Source organism: Danio rerio, chromosome 13 (assembly GCF_049306965.1).
Source record: "Danio rerio strain Tuebingen ecotype United States chromosome 13, GRCz12tu, whole genome shotgun sequence".
Lineage (NCBI taxonomy): Eukaryota > Metazoa > Chordata > Actinopteri > Cypriniformes > Danionidae > Danio > Danio rerio.
The window spans coordinates 50,408,274-50,426,661 of record NC_133188.1 but is presented as its reverse complement, the minus strand read 5'-3'; the positions used below and the strand labels follow the sequence as shown (position 1 = coordinate 50,426,661).

The following is an 18,388-nucleotide window of genomic DNA, read 5'->3' as shown; positions in this document are numbered from 1 at the left end:
AGAAATGCCATTGGAAATACTGGAGTAAATTAAATTAAAATATTTCAAAAGACACGGCGTGAAAAAATGTCATTTAATGGAGTGCTTCTTGTACAGTCTGGGACCCACTTTAGCGTATATCATTTAGGCAGTGAAGATCATTGATTTATAAAGAAAACAGTCCTTAAATGCTCTGGTTTTGTAACGACATACAGTTCACCAGAAGCCTTTGAACCAGGTTACTAACAAAATAATTTTGCATGCTACTCCATCGACCCCATTTGTTTGATTTACGTTGCTACAAGATTGTTCCAATTAATCTAAGGGTGCTTTCGCACCTAGACTTTTGTTTCGGAACCTTAGGGTTAAGTTTAGGGTCTCGTTTGCCCAGTTCGTTTGGCATATGTGTATCTAGCAATCGCACTCGGATCCACACCAAAACAATCGGTCTGAGATCACCTGAATGAGGTGGTCTCGGCTCGATTGAAACGAACTCTGAAGCGGATTGATTGTAGTGAGAAAGCGATATGATCCGAGCCCGGCTATATATCACAGTGATTTATGGATATGCATACGGGTATCTGAAGAGAGAATTGCAAGTAGGGCGGAAGGTCGTTCCAGACCTCCCAAGTCTCCCGGAAGTTCTGGGAATCTCCCACAAATGCACAGAGACTCCAGGATGCCCGCAAACAAGTGATAATCTCCCAGTAATCACGCATCTCCCTCCCAGTCTTCAAATACATCGCACACCCTTCTCACCCCTCCCCACCCCATCCCTCCTCGCTCTTTAGACACATTGCATGCACCCTGTCAAACACCAACAAACCACCACCCGGCCCGTGACAGCTGAGCAGGACTAAAATAAATAAATAAACCGTGAAACTCTGACCAATGTGAGGAGAGTTTACTCGCATGTGAGTTGTTTTAGCTATTTTGGTCTGTCAAGAAATTTTGTCATGTGAAAGCGAACCGCACCAAGAACAAAGGGCAACAATGTAACAACTTTAATCCCCATTTCAGAACAAATTAATAATTTCACAGGTGTGAAAGCACCCTAAATTAAGGATTTCATTCCGAACAGAGCTATTCATGTCATCTGGCTATTCATATCGCAATATATAATCACAGAACAATAAAATATCACAATGTAAAATTTTTCTTATATCTTGCAGCCCTAATGACAGTACATAATATTTGACTAGATAGTTTTTCAAGATAGTAGTATTCAGCTTAAAGTGACATTTAAAGGCTTAACTAGGGTAATTACGTAAATAATTATATAATGATGGTTTGTTCTGTACACAATAAAAAAAAATAAGGGGGTATATAATATTGACCTTAAAATGGCTTAAAAAAACTTCAGGTATTAGGTCTCCACGATATTAAAAAAATCTGACATTGCGATATTTGATTATATGAATGCAGTTCCACCAGATGGTTTGAATTCTCTATTTGACGTTTAACAAGTCTAACAAGCATTTAGGCACAGAAACTGAGTAATCACAATGCAAATTACTTAGAGTTGCCTTGTCTTGTTTTTAGTCAAAAAAAATAATTTATATATATATATATATATATATATATATATATATATATATATTTTTTTTTTTTTTTTTTCCCCCACTTTCAGAAATATTAAGTCAAAATTAAGTGACATTTTCCTTAAAACAAGCTAAACAATCTGCGGTGAGCAAAATAATCTTGTTTTGGGTTGAAATGCAGATATTTGGACATGAAACAATACAAAAGAAATTCTAAGAAACGCATGTTTTGTAAATGTAAATTCACACTATATCATCTTCACTGTATAAATAATTAAATGCAATGAATCTTTTTTACGCCTCCAAAAGTCATAATTTCTTGTCCCCAAATGTGTTAAACTCTCTTGAAATACTCAGAGACAGGGCTTAAAAACAGGCAAATGAGAAACCTTCACTTTATTGTGGTTAATCTTAACAGTGGCCCTGTATATTGTGGCTCCTGGTCAACTAATGTAAAGGCTTAACTAGGTTAATTATGTAAATATTGAATAATGATAATTTGTTCTGTACACAATAAAAAAAAATTAAAAGGGGGCTAATAATATGGACCTTAAAATGGTTTTAAAAAAATTAAAAACTGCTTTAATTAGAGCTTAAATAAAACAAATAAGACTTTCTCTAGAAGAAAAAAATATAGGAAATACTGTGAAAAAAAAATCCTGAATCTGTCAATCATTTAGGAAATATCAGAAAAAAACTATTCACAGGAGGGTGAATAATTCTGACTTCAACTGTACTTTTACTCTACTTGCACTACATTGCTTGGCAAGTAATTGTACTTTAACTTGAGCATGATTTTTTTAATACTCCTTTCAGCACTGTTGTGTTAAATTCACAGCGTCTGATGGCATATTGCTTTATTCGGTGGCCACCCACTCATGTTAAGCACATTTAATTAACAGCAAGAGTTTTAGCATTGCCTCTGGCAGCAGTCATACTTTCCATCTCGCCTGTAGTCGTCAGACTAGGTTCCCTAGGAGGCTTTGGGACAGATGGCCGGGACATCCACCCTGCTGCTGTTCTTCTGAACTCAACACTAATGCCGAGTCATGAAAACAAACAGCGCATGACAGCAAATGTTACAATCTTGTGACAGCCAAGCTCTAATAAAAGCATCAGGTTGCAAATGATACATTATATAGAGAGGCATTCAGTGAGAGCCCTTCTTTATTTACGTTCAATTAGGCCTGAATCAGCATGGACAGATCTTGTGATTTCCTGCCACTGCTGTATTGAAAACACATACTGTAGAGCAGCTGACAGACTCAATATATAGTCAGTCTCCTCTTGACCAACCTTTGAATGCGTAATGTTGATATAGGATGTCGTAAGGTTGAGCGCTGATAGACTGTTGCCCTTTCGCCTGTTTTTGAGACGTCTGGAAAATGTGGTCAACAATAGATCAATGAGAGAACTGATTCTGAACAGCTCACTGGAAAACAACCACAAAAAGTGTCGCAACATGCTGACACTTGTCAAGCTCTGAACCCGAACTGAAAGTTCTGACATCGACAAGTTTGACAACGCTACTAGAGATCACAGATGATTTGCTTGATGTATTCAATTATTTATTTTGCTCACAATCTCTATAATGGTCTATCATGAAATGGAGAGAAACTCAATTCAGGTCTGCTTCTGATCTGTTGATAATGATAATGATATAAAATGTTCTTGTTGGAATCACTTGCTGAAGCTTTGATAACAGTATTGACCTTAATCTTGACTTACGTGCGGATGCAGCCATTGGAATCTATTTGGCTTGAGACATCCGGTCTCATCAATTCCATTGATTTTTAGACGTTAAAAACAATGTTATGCTGCTTGATGTTGCAAACTAATTATTCACCTTTTTATTTATAGTCATGATCACACTTGGGTGGCACGGTGGCTCAGTGGTTAGCACTGTCGCCTCACCGCAAAAAGGTCGCTGAATAGAGTCCGGGGTGGGTCAGTTGGCATTTCTGTGAGGAGTTTGCATGTTCTCCCTGTGTTACTTCGGTTTCCCCCACAGTCCAAACAAATGCATAATAGGTGAATTGGATGAACTAAATTCGCCATAGTGTATGAGTGTGGGTGTGAATGTGAGTGTATGGGTGTTTTCCAGTACTAGGTTGCAACTGGAAGGGCAACCGCTGCGTAAAACCAAGCGGCAACCTCCCGCTCTCCCTCAGGAAGACAATACGGAAGTAACTAAAACTGCAATTCATCCAAAATTCCGCTAGTCCTGGCCGCTCCTGGCTCCAAAATAAAGCAAATTTCAATTGAACACACCGTTGCCACTTGAGTGACAGCTAGGTCTCGCTGGTCGCCGTCACGTCACCTCAGCTGAATCCTGCAGATTAGCCACTGAACTCTGCAAATTTATCGTATTTCTGTGTTGTATTATGTGGCTTTACACAGTCAACTGCCTTTTGGACTTGTTTCCTACACTTAATTGTGCTCACAAACCATTCACGTGGCCTCCGTTTCCCATGTGAGTAAAGTTATATACTTATATACCATCTCTATACATGTATATGTCTTATTTAAGATCATTTATCGTTTATATTTGTATTTAGAGCTGTAATGCACTCCAGAATCTGTCAGATTGATTAGCTGTAGGCTCTAGAACAGTCATCTGAAGTGTTGTCATACAGTGTTATGCTGGATTTCATCAATAGTCTTACATTAACTAACACAGACTATATCTGAAGTGTTTGGAAGTAATTCGCATTTTCCTCCCGTTGAAAAACGTCATAAGAACAATGTTTAGTGGCTCAATGAATTACAACAGTGTCAAAACACTTTATTGATATAGTATACAACCAAGCACAAGTGGTCAGAATACAAACGAGTCGCAGGTGATAAAGTATTAAGCGTTCTCCCAAAGTAAAGTGTGTCTGAACCAGGTCCAAGCTAAATGCCAGCACGAGTCTGTAGCTCCGCTCACTCTCTGCCTCTTTGCCCTTGTTAGGTTTCCCGCCGTGGGTGTGATGACGCGCGAACAAAATGGCGACAGTTGGCCGCGCCTACTTGTGGCTTCTTTTGCACTCTTTAGAAACCTATGGGTGACGTCACGAATACTCCGTCCATATATTTTACAGTCTATGCGTAAAACATATGCTGGAATAGTTGTCGGTTCATTCTGCTGTGGCGACCCCTAATAAATGAGGGACTAAGGTGAAGGAAAATGAATGAATGAAAGCACTTGACCATTTTCTGACATTTATTAGTCACTTCTCCAGGCGGCGACTGAATCGGAAGTTCTAAAACTTCTGCATTGCAGAATAAGGTCAATATGGTATTAGCACGATACTGACCTAAGCTGCTGAGGTTACCTTACTAGGAATAATAACTTACTTTTGTTTAAATGTCTGGATGTTTTTTTATTTATTTATTTTAGAAGATGGTTAAATGTGTGTTGATCATATTTATTTTTTCCTAATATTTTCGATTATCATTTGATAATTGTCATCATCGACATTGCCATGCTGGTTAAGCATGAACCCATCCAAAGTTCAGAGTGATCCCACGTTTCACCAAATTAAATTGCAAAGGAATAAAGTACTCCTAACACCTTACAATAAAGTCTCAATAGTGTGCTAGCTAATGCTAATTAATAGATTAAAATAAAAAAATGAGCAAGTCTATCTATCTATCTATCCATCCATCCATCCCTCTATAGTTACAATGTTAATATTGGTTTAAAAATATAACAATGTAATTAGTTATTTACTCCATGTAAAAAAACAATTATACTGTAACTTAGGGGTGTAACGATTTATCGTTGTACGATTTATTGCGATGCAAAAATGTCTCGATATGCATCGTGGCGTTATGACGATTTGATTACGATATGACGTCCGTTTTCTCTTATTAGTTGAGCTGTTTGCACGTAAGCTACGTTCCACCTGCTGTTGCACGTGAGTTCAGATTGCAGCAGCAGTAATGTTAGCAGACCAAGATGAGTGGAGTTGAAATAGAGGATGGCCCATCCTCTCAAAATCAGACGTCTGGCAACATTTCGGTTGTCCAGTCATTGCTTTAGACTCGTCCGCTTTTTGACACGCATACTGGGTCAAACATCCTAAGTTTTAAAGTCTTCACAGTGATTTACATACTTTGCACAGTGACATGGATACCTTCTAATGGTGTTGAAAGAGTCACATACTGTATTTATAAGGTACAATTCACCCTAAAATATCATTCTGTCTTCATATAATGATGTATTGGCCGCCGCAAAATCACACAAGACGTGAGCTGTTACTACAGAGGGCGGATGATAGACGCGCGCGTATGGCAAGCCGTTTTAGCATTTAAACCTTTGATCTGACTATCCATAAATATATTTAGAGATATCTCTAATTATATTTTGACTAGTCATAATTATAATTTGACTAGTCAAAATATAATTAGAGATATCTCTAAAGGAATTTAATAAAATATGAATTAAATATATTTATGGATAGTCAGAACAAAGGTTTAAATGCTAAAACGGCTTGCCATACGCCCGCGTCTGCTTCAGTGAACAGAACCTGCAGGTTGTGACTAATAAAGTAGTAAACAACATTCAGTTTGTGGAACAGAGTGATCTTTCAGGAGCCGCGTGGGAAGTATAAACAGCACTTAGCAGTGGAAATGAAACCGAAAACGTACACATTATTTAAACAATCATATCGCATTTTAGAGTTATGAATACGACGAGCATTAACCCTTTTGAGTACAGAGGTACACAAAAATGCACGTCAACATGATACACTTGATAGCGCCGACATCAGCGACGCCGAAGAAATAGTAAACCTGCCTAAACTGCTGAAAAGAGTCACGACTGTCCTGTGTAATGAAAAGACGGCCTCCCTGTCACTCATCATGCCCAACATGAAGACAGCCATCCATAAAAACCTCTCAGACAGATACACATAAGTTCAGGATTATCTTATAGAACTGCTGATTACCTGGAAATGTGGATTTTTTTTGAACACAGAAAAAACACAAGTGACCAAGCAAAGCCTTAAGCTCTTACTGTTAAATTCAATTGAATAGAAAGCTTTTTTTTTTTTTTGCACCTTTACTTATATTGTTCCTTAATTTTGTCTCTGTCATTTCAATAATATTTTTTAAGAAGTTTTTAAATTGTTTTATTTTCCAGAGACAGGCCTGTTTAAATTATTTTCTTAAAGAAGGTTCAGTTTAACAAGTTGAAACAAAAGAAATACATAAAAAATAGTTTACTTGGTAAAATTTGCATTTCAGTTAAATTTTCAATTTTTATTCCAAATATCGTGATACATATCGAATCGTGAACATTATATCGTGATACACATCGTATCGTGAGCTGAGTGTATCGTTACACCCCTACTGTAACTTCTCATTAGATTACAACAATAATTTTAACACATTATGAGAAATTAACATCACATAATACAAGCTTTTGTAGTTTTCTTCATGGGTTTAGCTAGGTTTAACTAGAGCCTAATTCCACAGTGTTAATTGTAAAAAACCCATATAAATCATGGTTTATGCAGTCATGGAAAACCTGGAAAAGTCATGGAATTTTGACATGCCATTTTCCAGGCCTGGAAAAGTTTTGAAAAAATATAAAAACCCATAAGGTTTTGGAAAAGTCATAGAAATTAGTTTAACAAATATCTGTATACTTGAATTAGGGCTGCGCGCTAATGGAAAAATCTGACATTACCATATTTTATATTTCTGTGATATATATTGTGATGTAGGGCTGGGCGATTTTTCAGATTTTTTCGTTTAATTCGAATTTACGTTTTAAGATGATTTAATTTTAAATGAAATCGAGAAATCGCGATTTTTAAAAAATTTTATATATTTAATACATTATAATGGCACCAATGCGCTTGGGTTCACTCTCTGTATATCCTCGCCATGGATTTTAGAATTCTAAACAGGTTCTATACACACACCGGCACCGCCCAGCCACGATTCACGAAGCAGTTCATATTTCAGCCGGCCCACAGAGCGCCATCTGATTAGTTTCATGTTAAATATCATGTGCATGTGCGCGTTTGGTGTGTGATAGTTTAAACTTTCATGTCCGCGCCTTGTCGCAGTGCTTCTGGTGTGTGACCTGCTTGACTGCCTGTTAAAGCGTGAAGTCATGTAGGATTTTACTTGTTGTACGTCTGTGTGGATTGTCAAGACATTCCCTCATCAAGTCGATAAACTCGATCTCAACATGTATGAAGAACATAAAAGCCTGCCATGTGAAAAACCGCGCCGATCTTTTGGTTTGAACACGAGTAGAAGTGAGGGCCTGTAGCAGTGAAAATGAAAGTACCCGCCCCCATGACGTCATTTAGCGGACCTAGTTGAAAACCAGACAGATCAGTCAGCATAATACAGAGAGTGGAGCAAAGCGCATCTAATGATCGGTATTTAAAAGAGGGAAAAAGAAAAATAGATTAAATATATTAATTTATATTAGACACACATCTGGTACTTGTATTTGCTCCTGCTATACGTCCACAACTTCACACATTGGGTTAAATTAGGCTTTACAGTTTCCATGTTCAGTCCTTTTCTTCCACTGTATCTTTTTAAGAAAACGGCAGCAGCTTTACAACCTGTCATTCAATCAGAAGACAAAGCCAAAGCCGAGCTGACAGCCAATCTTTCCTATAGGCTCAGCAAAACTAGCAAAAATACCTCTGTATTCCTGCAAGTGCAATATTTACACAAATATTTCTTATTCAAATCTTCAGCAACACTATTTTTTAACTCGTGAATTTGTTTTACATTTATTTACACCTTGACCGATTTTTGTATGACATGGCCATTAAAAATACAATGTTCCTAAACCAGATGGTTTTTCAAGTTACTTTTAAAGAGAATGTTTCTTCAGTCATGTTGTTGTAATGTTTTGAGAAGACTTGTAACACAATTTTTTAAAAAATCGAAATCGGGAATCGGTCAAACTTTATAAAAAACCTAGATTATTATTTTTTTTTTGCTAAATCGCCCAGCCCTATTGTGATGTGAATATAATTTCACCAGATGATTTACACAGGTTTATTTGGATTGATTGGGAAGGGGGGGGGATTTTTTAGAGGAGTGAATCTTGAATAGATAACAAATAACTTACAAGCATAGATAAATAAAACATAGTAAAGATAAAAGTGAATGATAGTTTTCAGGTAGGCATGAGCCGTATAAGATTCTGATGGTGTGATAAACTTAGATATAAATATCAAGGTTTCACAGTATGACAGTTTTGAGATTACTGCTCTAAAATATATTCTTTTTAAAATATAAAATATATATATATTTTTTTTTCTGGGTAAAAACAAAACATTTTCCCTTTGTACACAATATATTTTACTTTGAGAAACATTTAAAATATTTTGGAGCAGTAAACATGTCAGGCTAAATATATCAAATGAATTATTGACTTCTGCTGTTTTCATTTGTTTTAAAAACACAGATTTCTGTACAATTTATAACTGCATCTTTGGAGATCTTTTCTGCTGGAGATACTGTTGTCATAAAAAAACAAAAAAAAAAAAAATCTTAAACATACCTTAGGAATGGTATTACAGAAAAATTTGGCGGTTTTAAATAAGTAATTTGTCGTTACTTTTGAAACCGCGGTATACCTTGAACGCGGTTATCATCCCAGATATTTTCAGGTATTCACTATTCAGGTACAGATATTGAATAATCAACACTGCATAGTCTTAATTGTATATTCTTTATTCTTTATTAAAGTTACCGAGACATTCCTTCAGGCCAGATGTTTTAAACTCTGAAATATTGAAATGTTCACACAGTCACAGGCCTTAAAGGAACAGTTCTCTCAAAGATTAAAATGTACTCACTATTTACTCACACTTCTCTTGTTTCAATACTATGGGAGTAATTAAATTGTCTTCATTTAGTGTTCTACTTAAAAAAGAATGTTTGAAGGATGTGATGAAAATAGTAAGTAGCTTTATGGTGAACTAACTCTTTAAAAATGCATGCAGACGATAAACTTTTAATCCATTATGATTAAACTCTACATTAAACTATAATCCCACATTAACACTGCATATTCTGCGATGAGACTTGTGGATGCACACATTGCGATATCGATGCTGAAACGATATATTGTGTTGCCCTAATTTGAATATAGGTTAGTTGTCTTTACTTCTTTTCTGTCCTTGGCCAAATACTTGCTCTCACATTGTTAGTGCTGTTTAAGCATGATCAAAATCAATTTTACATAGATAAAAAAAAAAACTAATTTAAACAGATTGTTGCGTGTTTTATTATATGCTGTAATAAATTTGAACGTCATTGTTTTTCTTATTATTTACCATGTAAATGTAGACATTACATGAATCAATTGGAAATGAAGATTGACTTAAAAGTTCTGGAAAAGTCATGAAATTTTAGTAGAAAAAATGTGTATGAACCCTGATAAATAGTGAATAATCAATCCATATTTCAGCATACTAGGCCAGATTAGCATTATGATTGACTATTAAGATAACCAGTTAAGACTCCAAGCAGTTATGAACACCTCTAAATGTTTAAATAATAAATAATTATTCACTGTATTTGAAAGTAACAATATCAATATTGTGCATGTTCCTTATCACATATTGAATTATTGAACATTGGCATCTATTTGATAAAGAACTATGAATGTAAGGAGAAATATTATGTAACATTTCTCCAGTGCTGCTGCTACTGAGAAGCACACACGCACACACACAGCCTCACTGACCTCGTTCATGCACACTTCATTAGACTGGGCTCAGCAAAACTCACATGATCTTTAACATCAGCTGCAGTGTCAGCCAAGGTTCAACATCTCAAGCCAACAGGTCACATAATTAATCTATACAACACGAGTTTACAACACCTTCAGTTTTTGCTAATATCAGAATTAAGTATTAGCCTCCTTTCAAGTCTATGAGTGTAAGTTTGAATCAAATTGGCCATAAATCACATGTATGAATGGGTTCCCACTCAAAACCAAATAAAAAAAAATCCTTAATTTCCATGATGATCAGGCAAAAAACTAATAAAAAAACAGCCACAGACAGTATAAGCAGGTTCAGCCTGGTGACTGCATTTGACCCATGTGACTGCTGGTGACAAGCAGTTAAAGGATACGTTTTCACGGAAAAATAGACTAACTATAACAAGCAAAACATGTGAAAAAATGCAATAAAAACAACATAGAAAATTACATTTTTATAATTCAATTCAATTCATCTTTATTTTTATAGCGATTTGACAATTGTGTTAAAGCAGCTTAACATAGAAGGTTATAATAAATTGAAAAAGTGTCAGTTCAGTTTACAGAGTTTAGTTCAGTTTAGTTTAGTTCAGTTCAGTGTGGGTTCATTTTCTGCTGAGAGTCTGCTGGAAATTAATTAAGAAAGAAAGAAAAAAGGAAGAAAAAAGAAAGTAAAGAAAGAAAGAAAGAAAATAATAAATTAAAAGAACAAAGAAAAAAAATGAATCAAGAAAAAGAAAAGAAAATCGAAAGAAAAAATAAATATATAAAGAAAAAAATATTAAATAGAAAGTAAAGAAAGAAAAAAGAAAGAAAATTTAAAGAAAAGAAAAAATGAATAAAGAAAGGAAAAAATAAGAAAGAAAGAAAAAGAAAAAGAAAAGAAAAAAGAAAGAAAGGGAAAAGGAGGAAAAAAAGAAGAAAAGAAAAAAGAAGAAAAGAAAAAAGAAGAAAAGAAAGAAAATTCCATGAACTTTAATGTCTAGGTTAGACCTTCAAAATTTCATGAGATTCCAGAAATTCTATCACCAGAAATTCAGAAATCTGAATAGAAATTAGCCAAAGATAACCATCTGTGTTCAGTTTTACCGTTTTCGATAAATACTCATTTGTTTTTTTACAACTGTCAAGACCGTTAACAAAAGGATGAACCTGATTTAAACATTAAGACCACAAATCCACAAAATCTTCATCACATGTTTTCTATGCTGTTTACCTTTATAAAAATACTGATAACAGAACACACTCTTTACAGTAATATGTTTAAATTAGCAAGTTCTAAGAAATTGCCTTCTTGGACAAAATATTTGATCAAATAAAACTAAAAATATGCACAAATTGAATAAAGACAAATAAAATACGTCAAAACACTGATTACAATATTATTTTTCTGGAGATGTGTGTTTATAAAATAAAATATTACAATAGAAAGTTTTTTTTTTTTTTTGGAATTTTGGCATCTGCATAATCCAATTAAGTTTATGGTCTCAATAATATAATGAAATTACCCACATTACTGTGTCCTATACTGCTTTCTACAGGTTTTAGTTTCAGAAATTTGCTATAACGACACTTTACATAACTCACTCTACCTTTAAGTAGAATTCACTCCTGTTGTTTTTTATAATCACATTTCCAGTTTCTGTATCAATGTTTGCTACCAAACGAAGACCTAAATCACATGAATCAATGACCTTGTATCAACTCAAACAACTACTAATACCTGTAAAAACAGAATACACAAATAAACAAGGCATTTCTACACCACAAACACCGTTCTACAAACACACCACCTTCATGCTCTGTTGGACAACACTTCAGAGTTTGCCTTTGGTAAAAAAAAAGGCCAGGCAAATCATTCTGATAATCAGTCCTTTCGAGAGGTTGTTGGCCTCAAGGTGAAAAGAAACTGTCGATCATTAACCACATTACAAGAGTGAAGTAATACTGGCAACATTTCACCGTGCTAACAGCGGAACAAATAACATATTATAATGTCATTCATTTCCAAGGTCGATACCAATTCACAAGACATTAGCAGGAATCTTAATACTTGTGCATTGCATTAACTACAATTAATCCTCCATTTTTCTTAACTTCCCAGGTTCTGCAGGTTGCAATGTCCCGAATTTGGATGGCCAATCTTAAGCCAATTGCAATCGATTGTTTTGGCTCAATTTGGAATTTCTCCAACCAGCGCAGGGTCCAGGGGAACCAGAGTGAGTGCTCCGACTTGGCCCCCCCTGGTCCAATCCGCCATTTTTTACTGCAGTATCGCTTTCTATATCTACCAATGACTTAGTGCTGAATGCCTGCCATCGACATTTTCATATACCTTTGTGTTTACGCACTTTGTGTTAGTGAATGTAATCATCTGCTGTAGTATCTCATGTTTCAGCAGATGGATTCTTTCTCATCAGAAGCATTTAAATGTCCAATGATCAGTCTAGACAGACAGATAACAGCTGATGGCTGCACTAATATCACACAAACGCACGCACTGCCGCATTCATGTTACCTAAAACCCTCCTAAAAATGTTACTGTACCTAAAACACCTTCTAAAAAATGTTACCTAAAGCCCATCTAAAACACACATGGGGATGCACACGCACGGTATGAAACACACAAATAAAATTGGAACAAATTAATAAACAAACAAAATGATTAAAGATTTTGTTTGATAAAATGATAAAAGATGTTTTAATTTATGAAACCAGAACTGAATATATTTAATATTATTCACACTGGTTAAAAACTGTCACTTTTGTGCATCAGTTCCAAAATCAACACACATTAATCGTTGTCAACGACACTGTTAAAAAAAGGTGAAATTTATGGTAAAAACAGGGACAGACTTAACCAATAAGCGAGGTAAACAGCTGCTTAGAGCAGGGGTTCCCAAACTTTTCAGCATGCGACAGTTAAAATAACAATACCAGTGACTCGCGACCCCCAATATCCCCTGAGGTGGTTATAAATACAGAAAACTTGCATGCAATGGCGCACACACACACCAATAGACCGAAGTCTATTCTTCGTTTAATTTTTTTTAATGTATTTCAGTGCTGTAAATGGGCCAGAAAGTTTAACCTGGTGTTATAAAATCAATCTGCTGCATCTGACGCTATTGCTGTCTTTAATATAATGTATTTACCCCAGGGGTCGCAATCCAATAGAACAAGTAAATAAGCTACTATAGTAACTATATTTTTCTCTTCATTGGTTATGGATAAAATATGGTAATTCTTATGGTCTAATAATAATAAGTAGATTTTTGGAAATCACCCCCCTCATTGTTCCGTGACCCCTCAAGGAGTCCCGACCCCCACTTTCAGAACCCTCACTGGCTTAGAGCCCCGAGGAATTAAAGGGCCCAGACCAATGCCAAAAAGCCCAAATTAATCATACAGCTCTTTTATAAATGTTCAATCATATGTTGTAAAATCTTCCAATAACCATTAAGATTTTAACATACTTCATTTCAAAACCGGGGGCCCCCATGAAGAGTGGGATGTTCCTTCCGTACTGCACATGCAATTATTAAAATCGATTCACAAATATTACTTTATATTTATGTTCCCAAAATCTGCCAAACACATTGCTAGCACTGAATCCGCTTGTTAAGTCGTGACATATTGGTGACGTATGGAGTACTGTTTCCGGGTCTAAGCCACAACTCGTTTGAATTGAGAAAATCTTCATTTTTGGACACTTTTTATTCCTATCACACATTAAAGTGAATTTTATATAAAATCATAATGGTTTCTGGACTAGCTGCATCACAAATACCAAAATATTAACAATTAATAAAAAACTAATCATATATATATATATATATATATATATATATATATATATATATATATATATATATATATATATATATATATATAATTTGTGATTGTGTTTTTTCAAAAGTATAACACAGCTTTGTAAAAGTTTATTATTACCATTTGATAAGTCTCCCCATACATTTTGATACAGCACTTGGACCCGGAAGCCACTACGCGTGACTTCACACTAAACAAGTGTGAAAAAATAAGAGTTAGGATGGTTTTAGAATGGTTAGTCTGTCACCCTTGCCTCTCAAAATCACTTCTGGCCATTTAAAACCAATTTAGTAACCAATAAACCACACCAAAACCAGAGACTAGCATTACTAAACTCAAATCTTGTTAGCTATACCATGCAAAATGTACACATTGGAATCAGGGAGGGAACAGGAAGTGCAGTGTGACAGACCAAACATATGGTGAGCCCCAGGAGCAGTTGTTGCTTTGCTGAACAAGACCAGGCTGAAAGGAGCTTTGTAAGATATAATAACATTCTCCTCAGTTTCATAAAATCCAGCCAAGCCCAAAGGACAGACCACACTGTGACTCCAGAGAGGATATTAAACTTGAAATGAAGCCTTCATCCTTTTTGAAATGCACTGAAACCGTTTTTAAAACTGTATCCAATTTCTGGGAGCCATCTCAGAGACACCAATGAGCTCAATATATTGATTTTCATTGCACTAAGCTTTACCAGAGGCCAGACTCAAGGATCAGAGAGCTGAAAACCTTGAGCAACCTTCTGCTACTATAACAGAAAGAAAAGAGTAATTTGGCAGAAGACAATCAAACTTGGTGAACTGAAGGTTTTGATAAGTTTTAATTTACAGTGGTCCTTGTTATTTGTGGGACCTACGTTCTAAAAATAATGCAAAGTAGCCAGCTTTATTTTTTACAATTTTTATAGATGTTTTAAGGCTTTAAAACCCTTCACTACACACTTTATACACTTTTTTCAGAGAGGCATTAACATTTTCACACTTTTCTCTCGTTTAGACAATCTTAAAGTTCAAACTTTCATAAAAAGATAAGTCCAGTATTATAGAATAAAACCAAAGATCAAAACCTATGGTCAGATGGAAACATTCATCGCTGACAGCAAAAGGTTCATGTAGCTTTTTAGCTTTTGATAAAGTTGGCTTCCAGCGTAATGTTCTTTTTCCTGCAGTCACTGATCCACAAAACTAAAACAGACTCCATCCTTAAGGGGGTCGTACACCAGATGCACCATGCACATGACAGTTGGAAGTAACACACACCGTACATGTACATTCGCATGATATCAATAATGAAATTATTCAGATGGTCTCTGTGGAGCGGCAGAAATAAGAACAGAGTCCCGAGTCGTAGCTGGGCACTCCAGACAGCCGCTAACTTGCAGCGCCGGTGTGCGTACCCTGATATAAACCTATGTTTACAATTCTAAAATGCATGGTGTTGCGTGGTGCATCCGGTGTGCGACCTCCTTTACGATGTTCTTGCTGCGGACAGTTACAAACCTTTTTGCATCCTTTTTGAAACTCACAAGGCTAGCGATCAATGATTTATGTTAATTTGGCAAGCTGAACACATTCTGTACTGTACACAGAGGAGATTGATTGACAATGGTCTACAGCCAATCAGAATGCAGAACACGATGCACTTTAAGAAAAAATTTAAGTAAAATTGCACAAAAAAAATTTTACGAAACTGCAAGACCACAAAAGGTGAACCGCGTTATAGTGAGGGACCACTGTACATAAAATGGTGCAACTAAAATTCCAACGAACTAAATCCAAGACATAACAATATGTTAAAAGTGATTGTGACGGCACCAATAGCCTAGTGGTAATGTGCGCCAACATACAGCACAGAGGTGCTCACGGCAACCTCAGTTCGAATCTTGCCTTGATGTTCTTTGCCGATCCCCCCCCCCTTCTCTGGTCTCCACACTTTCCTGTCTATAATCTCCACTATCCTACAAAACCAATGGTTAAAACCCCCTAAAAATGTTAATAAAAAAAAGTGATGTGCAAAACATGAAACCTACCATTGACTTAAAATATTGAAGTCACTTAAATAAATGAGTAAATAAAAACAACTATTTTGAGATTTTACATCTTTAAGATTACAGTGTGAGGGGCTTTTATGCACAAGGACCTAGAACAAATGGTATATACTAGCTAATTATACACATATAATATTATATCATAATACAGTACTTTATTGCTAAATTATTTCTTTTTAATTAAACATTATTTTATTTTTATGTATCAAACTAAGTGAGTTAGTTTATTTTTTGTTATTTTACTTAGATTTTTTTTTGCCACATCTTGCAAATTCGAGACAAAAAAATCTAAAAGCTCAAATTCAACAAAAAGAAATACCTTAAGTATGAATGGTTTCTGTTTTAGAAAGGACAAGTGGTATTATAATGAGATGGACCAGTATATGTGACACTAGAATATAACATAATCTGTTGTAAAATACTGAGGTAACTATAAGTACACAAAACAACTTTCGATTATTGAGATTGTACATCTTGTAAGGGACTATTATGTTTAAAGATCTAGTACTAGTAGTATATACACTAGCTAATATTATACACATATACTAATATATCATACTACAGTACTTTATTAAAGTATATATATAGTATAAATTATTTCTTTTTAACGAAACATTATTTTATTAAAGGTTTTATTTTTATATTTCAAAGTGAGTGAGTTAGTTTATTTTTAGTTATTTTACATTGATTTCTTTTGCCACGTTTCGCAAATTTAAGAAAATCTGCATTGTATTAATTTTAAAAGCTTAAATTGACCAAAATGAAACACCTTTGAAAATTGAAAATTAAATTACCTTTAGTATAAATGGTTTCTGTTTTAGAATGGACAAGTGATGTTATAGTCAGAGGGATCAGTATATGTGACACTAGAATATAACATAACCTGTTGTAAAATATTGAAGTCGCTTATTAGTACACAAAGCAACTTTCGGTTATTGAGATTTTACATCTTTAAGATTTCAGTGTGAGGGACTATTATGCTTAAAGATCTAGTACTAATAGCATACTAGCTATTAATATTATACACATATACTATTATATCATACTACAGTAGTTTATTGTTGAATTATTTTTTTATTATTTAATTTAAAATGTTATTGATATTAGAAATAGCATTTGTTTTTATTCTAAAAGCTAAAATTCAACAAAAAGAAACACCAGATCACCTTTAGTATGGTTTCTGTTTTAGAAAGGACAAGTGATATTATAATGAGATGGACCAGTATATGTGACACTAGAATATAACATAATCTGTTGTAAAATACTGAGGTAACTATAAGTACACAAAACAACTTTCGATTATTGAGATTGTACATCTTGTAAGGGACTATTATTTTTAAATATCTAGTACTAGTAGTATATACTAGCTAATATTATACACATATACTAATATATCATACTACAGTACTTTATTAAAGTATATATATAGTATAAATTATTTCTTTTTAACGAAACATTATTTTATTAAAGGTTTTATTTTTATATTTCAAAGTGAGTGAGTTAGTTTATTTTTAGTTATTTTACATTGATTTCTTTTGCCACGTTTCGCAAATTTAGGAAAATCTGCATTGTATTAATTTTAAAAGCTTAAATTGACCAAAATGAAACACCTTTGAAAATTGAAAATGAAATTACCTTTAGTATAAATGGTTTCTGTTTTAGAATGGACAAGTGATGTTATAGTCAGAGGGATCAGTATATGTGACACTAGAATATAACATAACCTGTTGTAAAATATTGAAGTCACTTATAAGTACACAAAGCAACTTTCGGTTATTGAGATTTTACATCTTTAAGATTTCAGTGTGAGGGACTATTATGCTTAAAGATCTAGTACTAATAGCATACTAGCTATTAATATTATACACATATACTATTATATCATACTACAGTAGTTTATTGTTGAATTATTTTTTTTATTATTTTATTAAAAATGTTATTGATATTTGAAATAGCATTTGTTTTTATTATAAAAGCTACAATTCAACAAAAAGCAACACCAGATCACCTTTAGTATGGTTTCTGTTTTAGAAAGGACAAGTGATATTATAATGAGATGGGATCAGAATATGTGTCACTAGAATATAACATAATCTGACATGATATTAAAGAGGATTGACACTAATCTGCAGATTAGATATGCCACATATCACCTCACATATCTCTAACCCAATAATAACCACTGAAAAAAACATGAATATTTAAGTAGACTTTAAAAAAACAGCTGCAGCTAAATCAAGATGAGGCTAA

General features: G+C 34.4%; 1 protein-coding gene across 6 annotated transcripts in view; it reads right to left on the bottom strand.

Moving 5' to 3' along the window:
* Positions 1-18,388, bottom strand: part of tmem63ba (transmembrane protein 63Ba) — an 80,928-nt gene that overhangs the window by 61,940 nt on the left and 600 nt on the right. The gene's annotated exons all lie outside the window — the stretch shown is intronic.